This window comes from Vombatus ursinus, unplaced genomic scaffold, assembly GCF_900497805.2.
Source record: "Vombatus ursinus unplaced genomic scaffold, bare-nosed wombat genome assembly UNPS02014784.1, whole genome shotgun sequence".
In the NCBI taxonomy this organism is placed as follows: Eukaryota; Metazoa; Chordata; class Mammalia; order Diprotodontia; family Vombatidae; genus Vombatus; species Vombatus ursinus.
In genome coordinates, this window is record NW_020954562.1 from 6,356,407 (window position 1) to 6,376,738 (window position 20,332).

At 39.2% G+C, this 20,332-nt stretch overlaps 1 pseudogene; it reads left to right on the forward strand.

The window, feature by feature from the left end:
* The window catches only part of LOC114046485, a 177,001-nt pseudogene that overhangs the window by 17,001 nt on the left and 139,668 nt on the right, over window positions 1–20,332 (forward strand).

Below are 20,332 nucleotides of genomic sequence, written 5' to 3' on the forward strand. Positions count from 1 at the left end.
TTCCTTCCTTCCTTCCTTCCTTCCTTCCTTCCTTCCTTCCTTCCTTCCTTCCTTCCTTCCTTCCTTCCTTCCTTACCCTCTTCTCCCTCACTCCAGTCTCTCCCTCTTCTTCCTCTTTCCTTTCCCTGTGTCCACATAGGATATTATACCCTTACCTGTGGGTACTCTGCCCAAAGGAAGGAAAATTTTGATCACTGAAACCTTGAAAAATATCTTGGGGTTTATAGGCTAGATTTCTTTCTTAAGGACTATTCCTTAAACCCAAATCACTCTGGCTCTCATTGACTGGCCAACAATAGGTCCTAGTCCAAGCCCCACTTGGTCATTGTTTGGGCCCTGATGGCTCAGAGTGAATGTATATAGCAATTGTTTCTATTTTGGCCAGAAACCCTAAGGATCTTCTCCTACTAGACTGATTTTTTTTAAGTAGGCAAAAAAGTCCATTCTTTTCCATTTCTTACCTAATGTTAAGAGGACCATCTCCAGTCGTCCTGATTTATATCTTGCCACTAGATCCGGATAGCTCCAGAGGAAAGAGTGAGACTGGTGACTTTTCACAGCCCTGCCTCACTTAAATCCAATTCGCTTGTAAGTCAGGCCATCACCTTCCTGATGCTACGGTTCTCTCTGAGAATGAAAGACAAACAGCAACAACTTATGGTCAAAGAGACATGCCTGTGGGCACTGAGTGGTCAAGAAACTTGTCCATCATCACACAGCCAACTATTTTAGAGTCAGGACTTGAACCCAGAATGCAAAGCCAGCTCTTTATCCACTAAATCACACTGCCTCGTGTATGTGTGTGTGTGTGTGTGTGTGTGTGTGTGTGTGTGTGTGTGTGTATGAAAATTAATTATTTTTCAAAGATTTCATCTTACTGATATAACCTATAAAGAGGAGATGAGTGAACTCTATTAAAACAGATATAATATCTCATCACCAGCACAGTGTTTCTGTACAGAGTAGATCTTTAATAAAGGTTTGATGAATGAGGGAGTTTTAGAAGGGTGTAAGTCTTCATTCCTAGAATAAAAAGGAGGACTTTTTTCATTGTTTTTTGGGGGAGTAGAGGGAAGAGAAAGGAAAAGCTATCTTTAATACTGGACAATAATGTGGAATGGTTACTTTTAATGTCGTTAACCTGTTATCCCTGTGTAAAGTTGGGGCATAGTAAGCATATTTGATTTTATCATAGCTACCAAATAAGTCTATAAATAATTAGAATGGGGAAAAAAGATATCAAATTAATTTACAGGTCTGCAGATTTTTAGCTTTCTCAAGTATGCTGCTTATATTCTTTTAAAAAGAGGTAACATGGTATAGCACCTAGATTGCTGACTGTGGAGTTAGGCAGATTTGGGTTCAAACTCTGGCTCTGACAGTAGCTGAGTGACCAAGGGCAAGTCACTAAACTTCTCTGCACCTCAGTTTCCTCATCTGAGAAATGGGGTTAAAGTCTTTCATATCCACCTCGCAGGAGAGTTATGAGAAAATGTGTGTAAAGTGCTTTGCAAATCTTACAAAACTTTATAGAAAAACTCCAACTCTCTGTTGCTTCTTCCCTTTTATCCATGGCTCTCAGGAGCAGGTTTAAGGTACAATTCTTCTTTAATGGGGTGGCTAAAGACGAACTTTCATAAATAAACTCAGACCCAAAGAACTTCTACAAGGAAGCTAAGGCCAGAGAGAATGTCTTTGGCTGAGTTAGGAATATAATTCAACCTATGTTCTTAATCATTTGACAACACATTTTCTATAATGGAATCACAAAGACAAATCACAAAGTGGTATGTGTACTGCTAAGCCATGACTGACAGGCAAATGTTCTGAAACACTTAGAAAACCACATTTATTCTCTAGAAATCTGCTCATTAACAAGTTCCTGAGTACCATATTTGGTGAGGGAGGCCTTGGCAAGTTTTGTAAACTGTCTTCGACTTGCAGTCAGAAGAGATTGTATTTACAATTTCAATTTATTCTTCAGTTATGTGCATTAAGTAGCATTGTTTCAATGGACCTCACTGTGTCAAACTGTTATTGCTGGCATTTAAATGCAAGTGTGAGGTCAAGAAGAATAGAAAACACAAAATAAAATTCTCAGCAGGAATTCCTGCCATCCTCCCTAGTCCTAACATTTAATTTCCTAAGGAAATCTTTCTGGGTAGATGGAATAGCTTGAATTTTGCTCTGGTTTCTGATGGTGGCTTCAAGAATACTCTATTAGTGTTCTGTTCAGCAGTATCTATTCCATTTATCTGAGAGAACTTTTGCTTGGTAAATGTTCACTTGAAATACTTTCCTTTGATGGGTCATTGGATTTGTGATCTCAGAGTGCAATTCCTCCAGCAGTGCAACCCTTCTCCTATGACACTTGTCCCTTCCCTCTCATAAATCCTCCACAGGGGGTCTATCCAATGCTCCAGTTTGCCTTCCTCTAACTTTCTTTCTTCTTTTTTAAAAAGCATTTATTTCATGCATACCAATGTCAAACTTGGATTGTTCAATCGTTTTTCATCTGGGTCTGACTCTTTATGACCCCATTTGGGCTTTTCTTGGCAAAGATACTGGAGTGGTTTACCATTTCCTTCTCCAGTTTATTTTCCAGATGAAGAAACTGAGGCAAACAAGGTTAAGTGACTTGCACAGGGACACACAGTAAGTATCTGAGACCAGATTTGAACTCGGAAAGATGAATCTTCCAGACTCTAGGCCTGGTGCACTATCCACTGTACCACCTAGCTACATGCAAAAACTTGGACTACCCATGTGTTATCCTTCATTCCCATCACACATGTGGCTCACCTGCTTTTCCCATCATATGGTATTAAGATAAAATCTTTTATGTTATTTCTTATGCACAAATCACTATTGGAAATATGTTGCAGATTACTTATGCCCAGCATATATTATGCTTATCACTGACCTTTGTATCACCCACAATTTTGATTCTTTGAAGATTGTGGTATTCCACGGTTCACAGACATATAGCATCACCAGGGGGAATATTAGTGTTAAAAAGTGGCTTATTATATGTAAGTGCCAAGGTACTTATGTGAAATAAGCTATTTAACAGTAGCACTATGGCTCCCATGGACTTAATGAAAATCTTTGTCCTTGGCATAACCATGGAGAGGAGGCCCACAGTGAAAAGTGTTAAATCTTGAGCTTTTATTCCATCCTGGGTCTTCGTTACAGAACCTTCTTCAGAAAAGCAAAAGCTATCAGAGACATCTCCATTCTGGGATCTCATTTCCATCATGCTTTTTGAACTTGGGTGCCTGGATGCCTTAAGAAGGAACGAATCACCACAATATGCAAAAGAGTGCGAAGCACCCTAATAGTGTTTGTCTTTTAAAAGTAAATTGTTTATGTGGTGCTGAAAATGGAGGTTGGGATTAAATTGGCTTCAGGTTAATGATAGGATGAAGATCAATGTCATGTAGCAAAGGATGCTTCTTGCCTTAGCAATAATTAACACTGAATGATGAGTAAAGTTCACATAATTGTAATGAGATATGCTATGGCGTTCAGCCCACCCAAAGGCCAATGTTAGGTGGCTTCATATGGTTAGAGGTAAGTAAGTAGGATTCCCTAATAAAAATGATGCAAATAGACATAATATGCGCATCATTGTGACCCAGGGTTAATGGTAGACACCATAATTACATATAAAGATTTCATAGAGTAGATAGCAAATCTGGCATAATGTAGTGGAAAGAACTAGAATCAGATGACCTTGCCTCAAACGCTAGCTCTATTCCTACCTATGTGACCTTCTGTGAATCAGGGAACCTCTCTAGCTCTCAAGTTTTCTGTTAAATGATAAGGGGGATGAACTAATTGATCTATGAGGTTTCTTTCAGCCTTCAATGTTATTCTCTGAAATGGTTAAAAAGTGCCACCATGGAGGTCATTTAACTCCAGGGCTTCTTCATGGTAGAAAACATAGTTTCCCCAATCCCTGGATGTTGGCTATTATTATTATTACTATTATTATCTGTACATAAACCCTTCTTTTCCTGAATGGTACCATCCTTTGTGTAATATATTATCCATTTGCCTCATTCTGATAATGTATTACATTAATGTATCGTTAAGGCAACAGATGTATTAGAGTAACACATTATGAGAACAAAGCACTGTGATAAGGCTATATTTCTCAAAAGGCTATATTTCCCTGCACCACCCAGGGCAGAACAAGCCTAGAAACAGAGGCAGTTGAATAGGACAAAAGGTAAGCAGGACCATCTGGTTTACCAGTATAAGTGTAGATGCCTGATTTTATTGGGCTTTTGACACATCAGCTTCATCCTCCTGCTTCCTGGAAATTTCCTCTCTGAAAAGAAATTGGGTAGAAAGGAATTATCCTGTGAGTGAAGAGGACTTGCAGATAGTAAATCTCTCTCTCTCTCTCTCTCTCTCTCTCTCTCTCTCTCTCTCTCTCTTTCTCTCTCTCTCTCTGTTATAATATTTCTGGGAAGGTGATCCTCTGTGCATAAACATCAGCCCCACTGTACAAGGTGGTACAAGGTGGTACAAGGTAGTGAAAGGACCCAGTACAGAATGGCAGCTGTAGTGATTTTAATGATTGGTCTCCACTATAAGTGTCACAACTCTCTCAACACCTTACAAAGTACTCAAATTTTAGCACAGGTGAAATCAAATTTTATAGAAGCTATAAGCACTTAGTGAAAATACTAAAGGAAAATCAGCACTCTTGTGTGTGTGTGTGTGTGTGTGTGTGTGTGTGTGTGTGCGTGCGTGCGTGTTGCTGCTAGGATAAAAATCAAACTCCTGTGTTTGGCATTTAAAATCCATCACAATCTGGCTTCAAGCTTTTTTTCCCACATTCATTACATAGTGCTCTTTTTCGTACACTTGATGTTCCAGGCAAGATGGTGAACTTGCTGCTCTCCACACATGAAATCCTATCTCCCTCCTTTGTGACTGCACAGGCTGTCCCTTTCTTGTATGGAGTGCATTCCCACCTTCCCCGTTTCATGGAATACCCAGATCTCATCAAGGCTCAAGCCTTTCTAACTGGATGTCTCAGAGAAATCTCAAACTCCACATTTTCAAACCACAACTCATTGCCTTTGACCACTATTCAGCAAAAGGGAAAGTGAAAATCTGCATGTTTACACCTTAGAGGTGGTCTTACAAGTATTTCCTCTCCTCTGCACAGATCAGATTTCTTCTACTGCATTGTTGGAGGAGTGATGACATAGAAGTTCTTATTAATTAAGTTTGCCAGGCATGGTGTTACACATCTGTAGTCCTTGCTTTTAGAGAGGTTGAGGCCAGTGGATTGATTGAGTTTGAGAGTTCTAAGCTGGAGTAGGTCTAAAGCCAATCAGGTATCTGTACTATCTTCCAGCAACAAGGTGAGGCCCTGGATGTAGAGGGCCACCAAACCGATCAAGGAGGGGCAAACCAGTCAAAATCGGAAAAATGGAGCAAGTTTAAGTTTCTGTGCAAATTGGCTGTTGAGTGGCCACTGAATTTCTACCCTAAACAAACTAGGGATACTCAAAAATTACTTCATTTTATTTTTTCCAAACAACAAACATTTATTTTCCCTCCTTTTTACTCCCCCTCCCTCAAACCAAACAACAACAATAACAACAAAATGAAAATAAAACCCTCATAACAAATATGCATAGTCGAGCAAAACAAATTCCCACAATGGTCATTCCTAGCAATGTATGTCTCATGCTCCAGTTAAGTCCATCACCTCTTTGTCAGGAGTTGGGTAGCATCAGGATTTGTCATTGTATTGATAAAAAAATTCTCAAGTTTTTTAAAGTTGTTTTGCTTTATAATTTTGTTATTATCACATTAATTATTATCCTAGTTTTGCTAACTTTATTCTGCATTATTTCATCGAGACCTTCTGAGTTTCCTCTGAAAGTATTCATTTCATCATTTTTTATCATGCAATAACATTCCATTACATTCATATGCCATAATTTGTTCAGTCATTCCCCTTTAGATAGGCATTCTCTTAGTTTCCAGATTTTTGCTACTACAAAAAGGGTTACTATAAATATTTTGTACCCATGCATCTCTTTCTTTGATATCCTTAGGGTTATATAAATTCAAATTCTGTAAACAATTAGTAAGCACCTGTGATCTCTAAGTCTCTGTACTAGATGCTGAGGGTACAAAGACAAAACTAGGGAGGGAAAGCTATTGCTCCCTCAAGGAGCTTATGTTCTCCTGGGGAAAAATAGCTGATACTTCGTCTTGTAAAACACTTTACATAGTTCTCTGAGCCTCACAACAACCTGGTGAGGTCAATACTAGAGTTCTTTTGAGAATCAGAAAATATTAGAACAGGAGAGAGAGAATAGATTTTGCTGATGAAGTAGCAGAATCCCAGGGTGGCTAAGTGACTTGCCTCTAGGTCATTCAGCTGTTAATAGCAGGGTTAAGACTAGAATGGAGGTCAATTGATTGCCACTCCACTATTTGTTGTAATTGAGTTGTTTCAGTTGTGTCTGAGGTTCTTTGTGACCCCATATGGAGTTTTCTTGGCAAAGATACTGGAGTGGTTTGCCATTTCCTTCTGCATTTTCAGATGAGGAAACTGAGGCAGAGGGTGATGTGACTTGCCCAGGATCACAGAGCTAGCAAGCAAGTGTGTGAGGCTGGATTTGAACTCAGGTCCTCCTGACTCCAGGCCTGGCATTCCATTCACTACACCCCCTAGCTGCCTTCCACTATACTATGTGGTCTTCTTTAGCTTGCTGTTGTGATTTTGGACAGTCACAATTTCACACACGGTTTGCCTACCGTCTTATTTCTACTCTTCCAATATTCAGCTCAGAGGTTTGGAGTATTACGGGGGTGTATGATGCGTGTAGATGGTGATGCGATAGGTGCCTTGGGTAACAGGATGTGACCATAGCACTACAACCATTCAATGCAATGAGCCCATTGTACTGTGGGGGAAACACTATTGGTTTTGGAGTCATAGGACCTGGGTTTGAATCCAGACTGCTAGTTACCAGCTGTATGACCTGTCAAGTCACTTAACCTCTCCAGGCTTAACCCCTTGTCTCTTAAATGGGTGGACCAGTTTGGACTAGACAGTCTTTAAGGTGTCCTGTAGCCCTAAATCTAGGACACTGATATCCCTTAGGAATTGCCATCCTTGAAAGCAACCAGTTTTCCCTGAAAACAGGACTCGGGGGGGGAGGGGGCAGACAAACAGAAATTTTCTAATTAGCACGGATAGACCAGACAACAAGAATTGTTGCTGAAGATCCCAGGGACAATTAAGTGGGAGGGGCAGAGTCCAGGTTAAAGCCCAGGTGGTGGCTCCCGAGAGAGGACTAGTCACCTGGGTGCTGCCTGTCCCCCCAACCAGGGTGCCCTGATAACGTTAGCATTTCTCCCCTCCCCACAAAAGTCTGCCTCTCGCTTGCTGCTCCAAGAAAGGTCCACCAAGGAAAAAAATATAATGAAGTTGGAGAAGTAACACAAACAGGGTAATCTTGCTACTGCCATGCTACTTCTAATACATTCTTTTAAAAGGCAAACTAAACATAACAAGTTCACGGTTTCATAAATAATCCTCTTTTTTTCGAGTAGTTTTTTACATATTGAAATGATTGTGGTTTTTTTATGATTAAGGTCATAATAAAAAAAGAAAATTGAAAAGAAATTAAAAAAAATGTAATTGCAGCAGTCAGCTGGCTGGAGAACTGGGGGTATCCTCTCTTTTTTCTGGGTGATTACAAAGGTTATTTGGGAGTAGTGATGGGCCTGGATTCATAAATATGGGAGAACTTTATACATGCTGAAACTATTGTGATTGTGAGTCACACACTGCTTTCCTTCCACTGCTGGGATGGGATGCTTGTCTTTTAAATGAACATTTTTCATCAAAGGAAACTCCATAAAAAGATGACAAAGTATCCCAGAAGAGAGAGAATAGATTTTTTTTTCTTTGAGCCCCACCTCTGAGTGAGTTAGTGATCAGAATACATGCCAAACTGATTTCAGTCCTAAAGGCCCCTCTTTCTTATGGGGCTCACTGCAAAGTACTGCCAACCTCAAACAGCACATGCAGCAAATAGCTGTGTGAGAATATATAATTATCTCACAGATGAACTCAGGTCCCAGGCTGAGTGTATACCCAGAGAGGAGAAACAATAGAGTCCAAGAACATGGTTCTCTTCCAGAGGCTCTCAAGGGGGAAAAGGGAGGTGCCCCTTTCAAGCTCAGAGCATTTTCAAGACTCCCTGCCAATGTGTCCTTCATCTCAAAGAGTTCAGCATTAGGTAAGAGGGCCAGTGTTCATATTTCAGCATTGTAGCCCCAGCTCCCTGGAGGGGCACAGACATGTCTATCCCCTGTAGTGCCATTATTTACTTCATTGATTTTTTAATATTTCATAAAATGTGCCCATCTTGATGCTGGGAGCGTACCTCCATTAATTAAAAATTAAACAACAGAGGCAACGCTAGCCATTGAAAGAATTCAGCTCAACACCATCCATTACTCAGGCCGAGCCCATCAACTGTAGTCCAAGGAAAAGATAAATAACTTGTACTAGTTCTTAAAGCACTGTATGGAGCATCCCACTTAAAAAAAAAAAAAAAGACTAAAAGCATTTATTTTATTTTAAAATACATTTTATTGATGCTTTTTGCTTTTACATCATGATCATTTCTGGAAATACTCCCACCCCACTACGGCCATCAGAATAGAATCTTCCCCTTCATAACAAAGAAAAATAGTTAAGCAAAAACCCCCAACAATGATAAAGTTGGACAACGTATGTGATATTTTGTCCAAGTAGCTCCTTATCCCTCTCTGTCTCCTGGCTTCCCCGACTTCCTCCAGATCCCAGCCTAGCATCTCACCTTCTAAAAGAAGCTTTTCCCCTTAATGCTAATGCTTTTCCTTTGTTGATTATCTCCAATTTAGACTAATATGGAAATATTTTACATGATTGCACATGCATAACCTATATCAGATTGCTTACTGTCTCAGGGAGGGAAGGAGAGAATTTGGAACTCAAAACTTAAAAAAAAATGTTAAAAAGTGTTTTTACATGTAATTGGGGGGAAATATTATTTTAAAGAAAGAACTATTATCTCCTATTTATCCTGTATGTATCTTGTTTGTGCTTAGTTTCATTTTTTTTTGTTTTGTTTTGTTTTTTTTTGTGCATGTTCTCTCCCCCATCAAAGTATAAGATCCCTGAGAGAAGGGACTATTTTTCCTTTCTTTTTATCTTCAGGGCTTAGTACAGTGCTTGGCACATAGCAGGTATTGTAAAAATGCTTATTGACTGACTGAAGAGGGGAAGGGAGTCAATCAAAAAGTATTTATTAAGTACCTACTATGTGCCAGGCACTGTGCTAAGTGCTGGGGATACAAAGAAAGGCAAAAGACAGTCCCTGCCCTCAAGGAGCTTACAGTCTAATGGGGGAAACAAACGCAAACGACGATGTACAAACAAGCTATATAAAGACATATAGGAAATAACAGAAAGAAGGTACTAGAATTAAGAGGAATTGTGAAAGGCTTCCTGTAGAAGGTGGGAGGTATGTTTCATTATCTACTTTCTCGTAGAAAAAACATTGTTGGTCTCTGACTCTCTTTTAGTGACCTTTTCATAGTCATTTCATTGACACTGTTGCAATCATTGTGTATATTATTCTTGTTGTTCAGCCAGTTTTATTTGGCATCAATCCATATGAATCCTCCCAAGTTTCCTCAAATATCCTCATATTTACCATCATGGCATGATAATATTGTTATACAAATATACTATAGTTTTTTCATCCATTCTCCAATTAATGGGTACCATTCCATTTCCAATTCTTTGCTGCCACAAAAAGTGCTGCTATGAATATTTTGGTGTATGTTATAGAATCAGAGAATTCTGGAGTTGGAAGTACATCTAGTTCATCTAGTCTTAGCAGCCATTTCTACATACTAAGGCAATTCCTATTGTACCATAGGAGGCAGCTAGGGAGCTCAGTGGACAGAGTACTGGGCCTGGAGTCGGGAAGACCTGAGTTCAAGTCTAACCTCAGACTCTTACTAGCTATGTGGCCCTGGACCACACTTAACTTCTGTTTGCCTTAATCTGCTGGAGAAGAAAATGGCAAACCACTCCAGTATTTTTTCCGAAAAACCCCATGGACAGTATGGTCCACTGGTCTGGTAACATACCAGTGCAGCCTCTGCTTGAAGACCTCCAACATGTGGGAACCTACAACCTACTAAGAAAACCCTTCCTCTTTTGAACATCTCTAATTGTGCCTGACATCAATCACAAACCGGCTGGTCTGCAACTTCTACCCATGGCTCCCGGTTCTACCCTTTGGATCATCTCCTTTCCCTTCAAATCTTCTCTTCTCTAGGCTAAACATGCCCAGTTCCTTCAATTCATCCTGACAAGTCATGGACTCAAGGCCCTTCACCATCTTGGATGCTTTCTTTTGAATATTCTCTAGTTTACAATGTTCCTCCTTAACTGTGATGTCCAGAACAGAATCCAATGCTTCAGATGAGGTCTGATGAGGGTAGAGTACAGTGGGACTATCGCCTCTCTCTTAATGTAACCTAAGCTATGCCACATCATCTGGCTGACTCATTAAGCTTCCAGCCCCCTAAAATCCCCAGATCTTCTTCAGAACAACTGCTGTTATCCATGCCTACCTCATCTTATGTAACATAAGGCTCAAACCGAGTTATTTAGATAAGGCTATCCTCTTTGGTGGGCAGCTAGGGGGCACAGTGAATAGAGGGCCAGCCCCGGAGACAGGGACATCTGAGCTCAAATCTGGCTTCAGATGTTTACTAGCTGTATGACTCTGGGCAAGTTGCTTCACCCTGTTTGCCTCAGTTTCCTCATCTATAAAATAAACTAGAGAAGGAAAGGCAAAATACTCCAGTATCTTTGCCAAGAAAACTCCAGATGGGGTTACAAAGAGTCAGACATGATTAAAAAGATCAAACGACAAATCCTCTTTGATAGAATGATTATTTAATGCTTCTTGTTCACTGTGAATGGTGTTGATGAGCGCTGGGGTGGAGAGTTTTTCTTTCTTTCTTTCTTTTTTTTTTGCCTCCACTCTTCTACTTTCATGAGAGGTTTCTTACTCAACTCTACACTCTCATCAGGCCTGGAGGGAAAGAAAGACTCTGGGAAGAAGCCAGAATATAGAGGAGCTGGAACCTTGAGCATATTCCCATTTCTAGCTAACTGAACTAGAGACTTCAGGAAATTTTCCACTGGGTGAGCTGAGATACTTCACTCCCAATGGGAGAGTTCATTCACCCCGTGTATTGTCTGGTATGTTCTAATCTGTATAACTTCTCTAATTTCTATTTTGACTTGGATAAATGGACTTATTCACTATTCACCATGTGTGATGGTCTTTTGTGCAAGTGGCATATGGTAGAAAGGGAATCAAACCTTTGGATATAGTCTGGGACACCCCTTTCCCATTATGGAATAGTGACTAGGAAAAGTGTCTTGAACCTACAAATGCTTTCCCTAGATTAAATGAGTTTGGGCAGACAGATAAAATTGTAGTCTACTATCCCCTCTCTGAGGAGAGCCATTCAGGCCAGCCTTGTGGCACCATCCCTTTGCTCCCCTCCAGCATAAATCAAAGCCTTCTCTGGAGAGGAGTCAAAGAGACTCTATCTATTAACACCTCCTTATAACCTGCATTTAGATAGATCCACGCACACATCCATACATAAAACCTACATGTGCAAAAGAAGTCCTACCCTGCACTTGTCTAGTAGGGTTGTTGTTATTGTTGTTGTTGTTTTTGTATCTACCTGCAAGTACACTTTACATTTATCCCTATAGGATTTCATCTAATTATATTCAGCCTTATGTTCTAGCCTGTCAGAAATCCTTTTGGATTCTGACTTTGTCATCCACTATTAGTTATGCCTTCCAGTTTTGTGTCATCTGTGAATTTGAAGTGCTTGCCATCTATACATTTATTAAACCATTTTTTTTCCTTTGGCCTTCTTAGGGCTCTACAGCATTTATTAAGAAGGATCTATCTTCATGTAGTATTTTACCTAGGTTCTTATTGATATGCTATCTTCTGCCCTCTAGGAACTTATAATCTAAGACAGACGATCAGTTATTACCATTTACCCTAGGAGATTTTAGACTCAAAGGCCTACCCTGTAATGATAGAAAAACAATTTGAAAAAAACAAAATAGATTTCTCTCATTTTTCAATTTCTCTTACATAAAATCTAGTTGTGAGTACCTTCATTTTAATACATTTTCTCTCTCTTTTTTACATCTGTTCTGTCTTAGATCGAAAAATTGAGATTTTTAATTTTCAAAAATGGAAAAATTTATTTAGACAATGGGAGTTAATAAGGGACACAGAAGAGAAATCAAGACATGAGAGAGTAGAGCAGCTGTAGGGGGAGGGAGCCATGGATGATCTTAAGAGAACTAAAAATGCCATTGGCTTATTTGTTTGGTTATGTGCATAAAATCTGATATCCAGAAGTATGTCATCTTTCTCTTTCCTAGTCTGTTTTCAACAAATTAAAGTGACAGGTATTGTATAATATTGCTTTTAAAGTCATCTCCCAATTGAGCCAAATAAACATAAAATTAAAAAAAAAAACCCAATGTCTGCAAACAGAAACTGTTGCACCCAAAGGTTTTGTCTTGGAGGCAGTGCTTGGGCCAAAGAAAAGATGAATAGATACAACAAAGTCAGCAATGTAGGGAACAGGTTAAAAAATAAAAAAAGAGGTGGTCATGGCAGGAAGCTGTGTAGTATAAAGCATTGCCAGGTACAAAAGAGGAAGTCTATAAAGCTTGAAGCAAAAACTCTGTCTCAAGGTCCTTGATAAGTCAAGAATCTTTTTATCAATCACAGAGGTCAGAGAATGACCAGAATGGCAGGTTAAAGCTATGCAGGCAAACAGACCAAGTCTGAGTATAAGCTAGACACCAGCTCCCAACTCTTGGTTCTGCATTGAGAAATCTTACTGATACAAGAAGGGATAGAATTTCTTTATAAAATATTAGACATTTCAAACAAGTCTTCATTTTATTCTATTTTAGCTTTTGACTCGTGTGTGTGTGTGTGTGTGTGTGTGTGTGTGTGTATGAATGTTTTGTTTTCCATGGTTAATATGATCCCAGAAGAAAAGGGAGTGGTTCCTGGAAGTGATTATTTAATTTCCCCACCTCTATGGCAAGGTTGTAGTGGTGCTTGGAGATCCGAGGCTCTCAGGCCACTATGACCAGCATCCTATTCTTGTCAAAAAGCTTAGAGATGGACTTGGTAAAGTCCATTTTCTTCTGCTGCTGATGAAGGTCAGCTTCAGGGTGTGGGTGTCATCATATTTTTAAGACTGAAAGAGAGCTGCCAAACACCATCACCATAAGGATCCATTCCTGATGGATCTTATCTAACCCTTACAAGGAAAATGATTTTCTCGTGTGAGGTGTACATGGTCAGGATCCCCATCATGATAAAACAAGATATAACACACACCCAGCAAGGACCAGGGGGCTGGAAAGGCTGCAGGTAGCCTGAGACCAAAGCCACATTGGTAAAGAAACAGGAGATAGTAGAGGTGATGAGATATAATATTGAGACATTTGTACTTTTGTCCTTGCTGTATCTTCCAGTAAAAGCTAATTGATTAAATGCAATTGGGTTGCTAATCTCTAGAGGGTATTGATGATTTAGGATAGATACTAACTGTAACTGGTGATTGATATTGGGAGATAACACAGCAGAATGGGAGCTTGAGCTGACAGCATTAGAGAAGAACGACTTTGACCCTGAGGGTTACACCCTAAACTTCGAAGGGGAGATGGAGACTTGCTCAGAAGACCTGACCCAGTACAAGTGAGAGTTGGGCTAAGGATATTCAAAGCTTTTAAAGGCTACATATAGAAACAGAATGGTTTAAAATAACAATTAAGGATCAAATCACTGCCACCAGAAATTGTGGAAAGGTTATATTTAAAGATTCTGGATTTATTGATCAAAACAGGTTCTGTAATGGAGAGATGGGAATTGGGGAACTTTTTCCTCACTGCAGTGAAGATTTCTCATCTACTGCAGGGATTCATAATGTGCAGTCCATGACTTTCTTTTTAAGAAATATGTTGATAACTATATTTCAATGTAACTGATTTCCTTTTTCATCCCATGCATCTTATTTTATGCATTTTAAAACATTCTTCTGAGAAGTGTTTGCTAGGCTTCACCAGATTGACCAAGGAGTCCATGACACAAAAAAAGGTAACTATTATATGTGCTAAATCTCTAGAAAGGCATGATTGGGTGGCTAGAATTATACACGAGAAGATTGCTACCCTTTATAAACTAACAGACAATAAATCCCTGTAATTAAGGTACAAACACCAACCATCCTCAGGGATTTAACAAATGAACTGTATTAAACCCAGAGCATCATTACAGACAGAACTAGTGACTAAGGCAAGTCATTTCAAGGCAAGGTATAAGCATTTATTAAGTGTTTACTATGTTCCAGGCACTGTTCTGAGCGCTGGGGATATAAATGTAAGCAAAAAGACAGTCCCTGCCCTCAAGGAGTTTACATTCTAAGGGGGAAAACAACACATCAAGGGAGTCTGAAAAGTGGGGGGAGGTGGGGAGAAGGGACTCATGCCAGACCGTGACTGAGAAGTCTGGAAAGTCAAAAGCAGGACTAGGAGGGAAATAAAGTGTAGCTGGTGTGGCCCATCCCATGGAGAGAGTCCCCTGGAAGGTGAGAAAGGGACTGGTATGGTGGTGGAGGGATGATTCAGGGTAAGAAGGCAGCTGAGTCATGGTAGCAAAGTCTGAAGAGAGCCAGAAGGACAGCTGGGAGGGGGATGAAGAAAATCATCCAGATGTTACATTGATCCATACAAATTTAAGAATGGCATTTTTCATAGATGTTGGTATGCCAAATGTGGTATAGTTTCATTACAAACTACCTGGAATGAAAAGCTTTCAAAATATAGAGACCTGGAAGCAGAGATTAAAGCCATGTGCTAACAGAATGATGTACATGCCATCCTGTCTCCTATTAGAGTTGTCCTAAAAATGCTTTTCAGTGTGTCTACAGAAGAGGGGTTAACATCATAATACAAAAGGCAGTTTATTTCACCCACTTGTGCAGCAGTCTGCAGAACATTAACTATAAGAGAATAACAGTGGGATAATGACTTATTTTCAAATCACTTCTCATTGAAACCCATAAAAAAATATGGGAGGAAGGAGATGATTATAAAAAAAGTGATTCACATTTATACAGGGTGTCCCAAAAGTCAGAGGGCAGTTTTAAACTATTAAAACTTAAAACTGCCCTAAGACTTTTTTTGTGATGGTGGTGGGGGACACAAGCATTTATTAAATGTCCACTATGTATACTTTTGGAGCAGCTAGGTGGCACAGTGGATACAGCACCAGGCTTGGAGTTAGGAAGACCTGAGTTCGAGTTAGGTCTCAGATACTTAGTAGCTGTATGACCCTGGAAAATCACTTAACCTTGCTTGCCTCAGTTTCCTCAACTGTAAAATGAGCTGGAAAAGGAAATGGTAAACTGCTCCAATATCTTTGCCAAGAAAACCCTAAATGGGATCACGAAGAGCCAGACATGATCACACAACAACAAAAAGTGTACTCTACAAATATTATGTCATTTGATCCTCCCAACAACCCTGTGAAGTATGTTCCATTTACAGATGAGGAAATGAGGCAGAGAAGGTAGTATCACACATCTAGTAAATATCCGAGCTTGGATTTGAACTAAGGTTTTCCTGACTCCAGGCCTAGCACTCTACCCTGCATAGTGCTTTAACATTTGCAAAATGCTTTACAAACAATTTTGTTTGATCCAAAAATATCACTTTTGGCCCCAGGCAAAAGACTACTTGAAAAACTCACTAAAATAGTTAAATTTAAACTTTATTCCTTTATATACTTATGGAGCAATTGCTTACTTTCTATTCCCTTTTCCCTTCATCACCCCACTAGAATTTACTCCTTTTCCAACTTGGGATGCTTTTCCGGTTGTCAGAATCTCAGAGTAGGAAATATATGAGGGGTCATTGAGACTAGTCTAATAATTTTTTAGACCAGAACTTTATCGTTTTATTCTATGACTAGTGTCGTAACCCTCTTCCAGGTTGATGTTACCAATTGCTTTGCTGTTACCTGTGGAGAAGTTGGCCCCACCATTTGCAGGAAGTCCCCACTGCCACAATATTCTTGATTAAAAAATAGGATCCCTATTGATAAATGGTCAAAGGATATGAACAGGCAGTTTTCAGATGAAGAAATTAAAGCTATCTATAGTCATATGAAAAAATGCTCTAAATCACTATTGGTTAAAGAAATACAAATCAAAACAACTCTGAGGTATCACATCACACCTATCAGATTGGCTAACATGACAAAACAGGAAAATGATAAATATTGGAAAAGATGTGGGAAAATTGGAACACTAATGCATTGTTGGTGGAGTTGTGAAATGATCCAACCATTTTGGAGAACAATTTGGAACTGTGCCCAAAGGGCTATAAAAATGTACATACCCTTTGACCCAGCAATTGCACTTCTAGGTCTATACCCCAAAGAGATCATACAAATGGGAAAATGACCCACATATATAAAAATATTTATAGCAGCTCAAAAAGAGCTGGTGGTGGCAAAGAATTGGAAATTGAGGGGATGCTCATCAATCGGGTAACGGCTGAACAAGTTGTAGTATATGAATGTAATGGAATACTATTGTGCTATAAGAAATGATGAGCAGGCAGACTTCAGAAAAACCTGGAAAGACTTGTATGGACTGATGCTGAGTGAAGTGAGCAGAACCAGGAGAACATTGTACACAGTAACAGCCACGTTGTGTGATGACTAACTTTGATAGACTTAGCACTTCTCAGCAATGTCAGGATCTAAAACATCTCCAAAAGTCTCATGATGGAAAATGCTATCCACATCCCAAGAAAGAACTATGGAGTCTGAATGCAGATTGAAGCATACTATTTGCTACTTTTTTTTTCTGTTTTGTTTTGTTTCTTCTTTCTTGTGGTTCCTGTTATTGGTTCTAATTCTTCTTTACAACATGACTAATTGGGGCATCTAGGTGGCGTAGTGAATAGAGCACTGGCCCTGGCATCAGGAGGACCTGAGTTCAAATCTGGCCTCCGACACATAATGCGTATTAGCTGTGAACCGTAGGCAAGTCACTTAACCCCATTGCCTAGCCAAAAAAAAAAAAAAAACAAAAACAACCCAACAACAACAACAAAAAACAAACAAAAAACCCAACATGACTAATGTGAAAATATGTCTATTGGAATGTATATGTAGAGTCTATGTCAGATTGTATGCCATCTTGGAGAGGGAGAGGGAGAAAATTTAAAACTCAAAAGCTTATGGAAGTGAATGTTGAAAACTAAAAAGAAATTATTTAATAAAAAAAAGAAAAAATAGGATCCCTGGCACTGGTTGTCTCCTGGAGCAGCCACAGGGAAGGTGAATGTGGCCAGGTTCTGCTACCTGATGTGGGATAACTTCAGGGTTCTGACCACAATTGAAATGGGTATAAACAATCATCAAATTTTGTAGTTCGGTTGCCTCCATTGCCAGTCTTAAACATGGTGGTTGTAATAAGATTTTGAGAAAACTGGTAAACTTTTAGCTTATGAATGAATTAAAACTGTCCTAGGCTATCAATTGACAAATGGAGGTTATGATTACTTAACTCTGAAAGCACTTTGAAAGCAACAGAGGTGGTTGCCTCTGTTGGAAGCCATATGGGTGCTGGCAAAGAATCAAATATTTACATTGTTGCAAACAAAGAGGAGAAACAGTTTGCTCGAAGCTTCACAGACTAGCAAGGACTTCATTCTGTAATTTGAAAAATAAATGTGATTACCATAAGCACAGACATAAGATGTCATGACTTTATTTATACTGTTTGTCTGCCATGAAGGAATATGCCTATATTAAGGCACTTTATGAGAGGAAATTTCCAGTTCCAACACCAATTGATGATAATTGAAATGCAATGGTCATGGAATTCATAAATGGTTACCCTTTGTGCCAGATACATCACATTGAGGATCCTGTCACAGTATATAATGAAGCCATGGAACTAATTATTAAACTTGCCAATCATGGACTAATTCATAGTGAGTTCAATGGATTCAATCTAATTTTGGATAAAGATGACCAGAAAACCATAATTGACTTCCCACAAATGGTCTCAACGTCTCATCCAAATGCCAAACGATATTGACAAGGGACGTTAAGTGCATTAGAGATTTTTTCATAAGATGTTCCAATTATAAAAGTGAATTTTATCCAACCTTTGGAGAAATTAAGAGGGAAGACTGTCTTGATGTAGAAATTTCTGCCAATGAATATACAAAAGAAATGCAGGAAGATGATGAAAGTCTTCATCTACCAGGTCCTGATAATAAAAGTCTTAAAACAGATAAAAGATCTAAATGTCCTTCATTGTTTGAAAAGCTGACAGAAGGTAAAGACAACTAAGTTGGAGAACAGAAGAAACTTCATAGATAGATCAGATGATGACTGTAAAATGAATGCTTCTGAAGACCTGATGCAAAAGAATACAAATGTACTGTCCAAGGATAAGTATCGTGCATGTATTTTGAAGTGACTGAATTCAGTCATTCATTAGGAGAAATTCAAGGAGAGACTGTTGAAGGGAAAAAGAGAAGCTGCATAAAACACTCTGCAACTGATTTTCAGCACCGAAAATATCACCAAGGGAGAAGATCAAATGCATCAAGGAGAAATTCCTGCTGATTCTCAGGAATATGAAGATGAATGCCGTGATCTGGTTAACTTGTCAGCATTAAACAAAGAACTCAGGCTTTTCAGGGATGAAAACTTGGGACAAATTCATCAACATGGAACAAAAACTGAGAGTGTTGCTTCTGCAAGTGATATTGTAAGCTGTTCCACAATTCCTCCGGAACTGGGGAAACAGAAGGTGAAATGTCAATTGACCAAACAACAAAAAAAGCTAGAGTTAGATGATGGTTACAGAAGGGAGAGGCAAATATTTATGCCAAGCAATGGAGAGAAAATACATGCAACATTAAATCAAGCTGAGAAGGAGCTAGTTTTGGGGGATAATGACTGTGACTTTCCCTAAAAGTTGAGTTTATAATGTATTGGGGGGAAAGTGTGTTATCCTGAGGATCCTATTTTTCTGAAATTTTGGTTATGTAAATGTGTGCATGTGAATAGTCAGCTATTCTGTTATAATAGGAAAATCTCTATTTTGAATTATTTTTTTTCAAGAGAATGCAAAAATTTTTGCTAGTTTAATGAATGGAAACTTTCAGAAAGGGATTTGGGGCAATATTACACTAAATTGTCATTTTTTTTATCTTCTGGTAACTAGAGCATTTCAATTCTGTGGAAATTTGACAAAGAAAATATATTCTAAATACCCAACTGAAATATACCCTTAGAGTAATAGAATTACTGACCCTTCAGAGTTGAAGGAAATCTTAGAGTTTATCTAGTCTAATTTGGACCTTTACAACATTCCCAACAGGTCATTCAGCCTCTACTTGGAACCTACAAAGTAGTTTCGACATGATCACAGAAACTCCTCAAGTTACACTTTCTTTGAAATTGTTTGCAATTATAACTCTCTATTCAAGTGTGACCCACAATAAGAAACAGTAAAAATATTGCCTGGCTTAGTTTAACTACAATGATGCAAGAACCATGTCTCAGTAACTGACATGAATAACACCTACCATGAGACTGTATCATCAACATCTATTTATTGAATGCATATGTACAAGGTACAGCATTGAATATTTGGAAGTGCCAATCAACACACAACTACTTTATGCCTGGCACTATGATAGGTACTGAGGATTATTGAGGGAAGAAATCGTCATGGAGAAGGGCTTAGCTTCCTCATCACTACCATCAATAGCTTACCAGCTACCACCAACATATGCATAAGGTGCAGGAACCCTGGGAGTGCCAGCACTCCCTTACACCAAGAGTCCTTTTGGAATTCCAACCTTCCCTATCTGCCATCATCCAGATAAACAATTGTGTAGAGGGGACCAGATATTCCCAACAAATGTCACTCACAGGGCAGGCAAGCCAGTCTACCTGAGACAACAGGCTACCTTGGGGAAGAGACAAACCAATATGTGCAGACAAGTCAAACCACTATCTCCACCACCACCACTACCACCACCACCACCATAACCACCACCACCACCTCTACCATCACCACCACCTCCACCACCACCACCTCCACCACCACCACC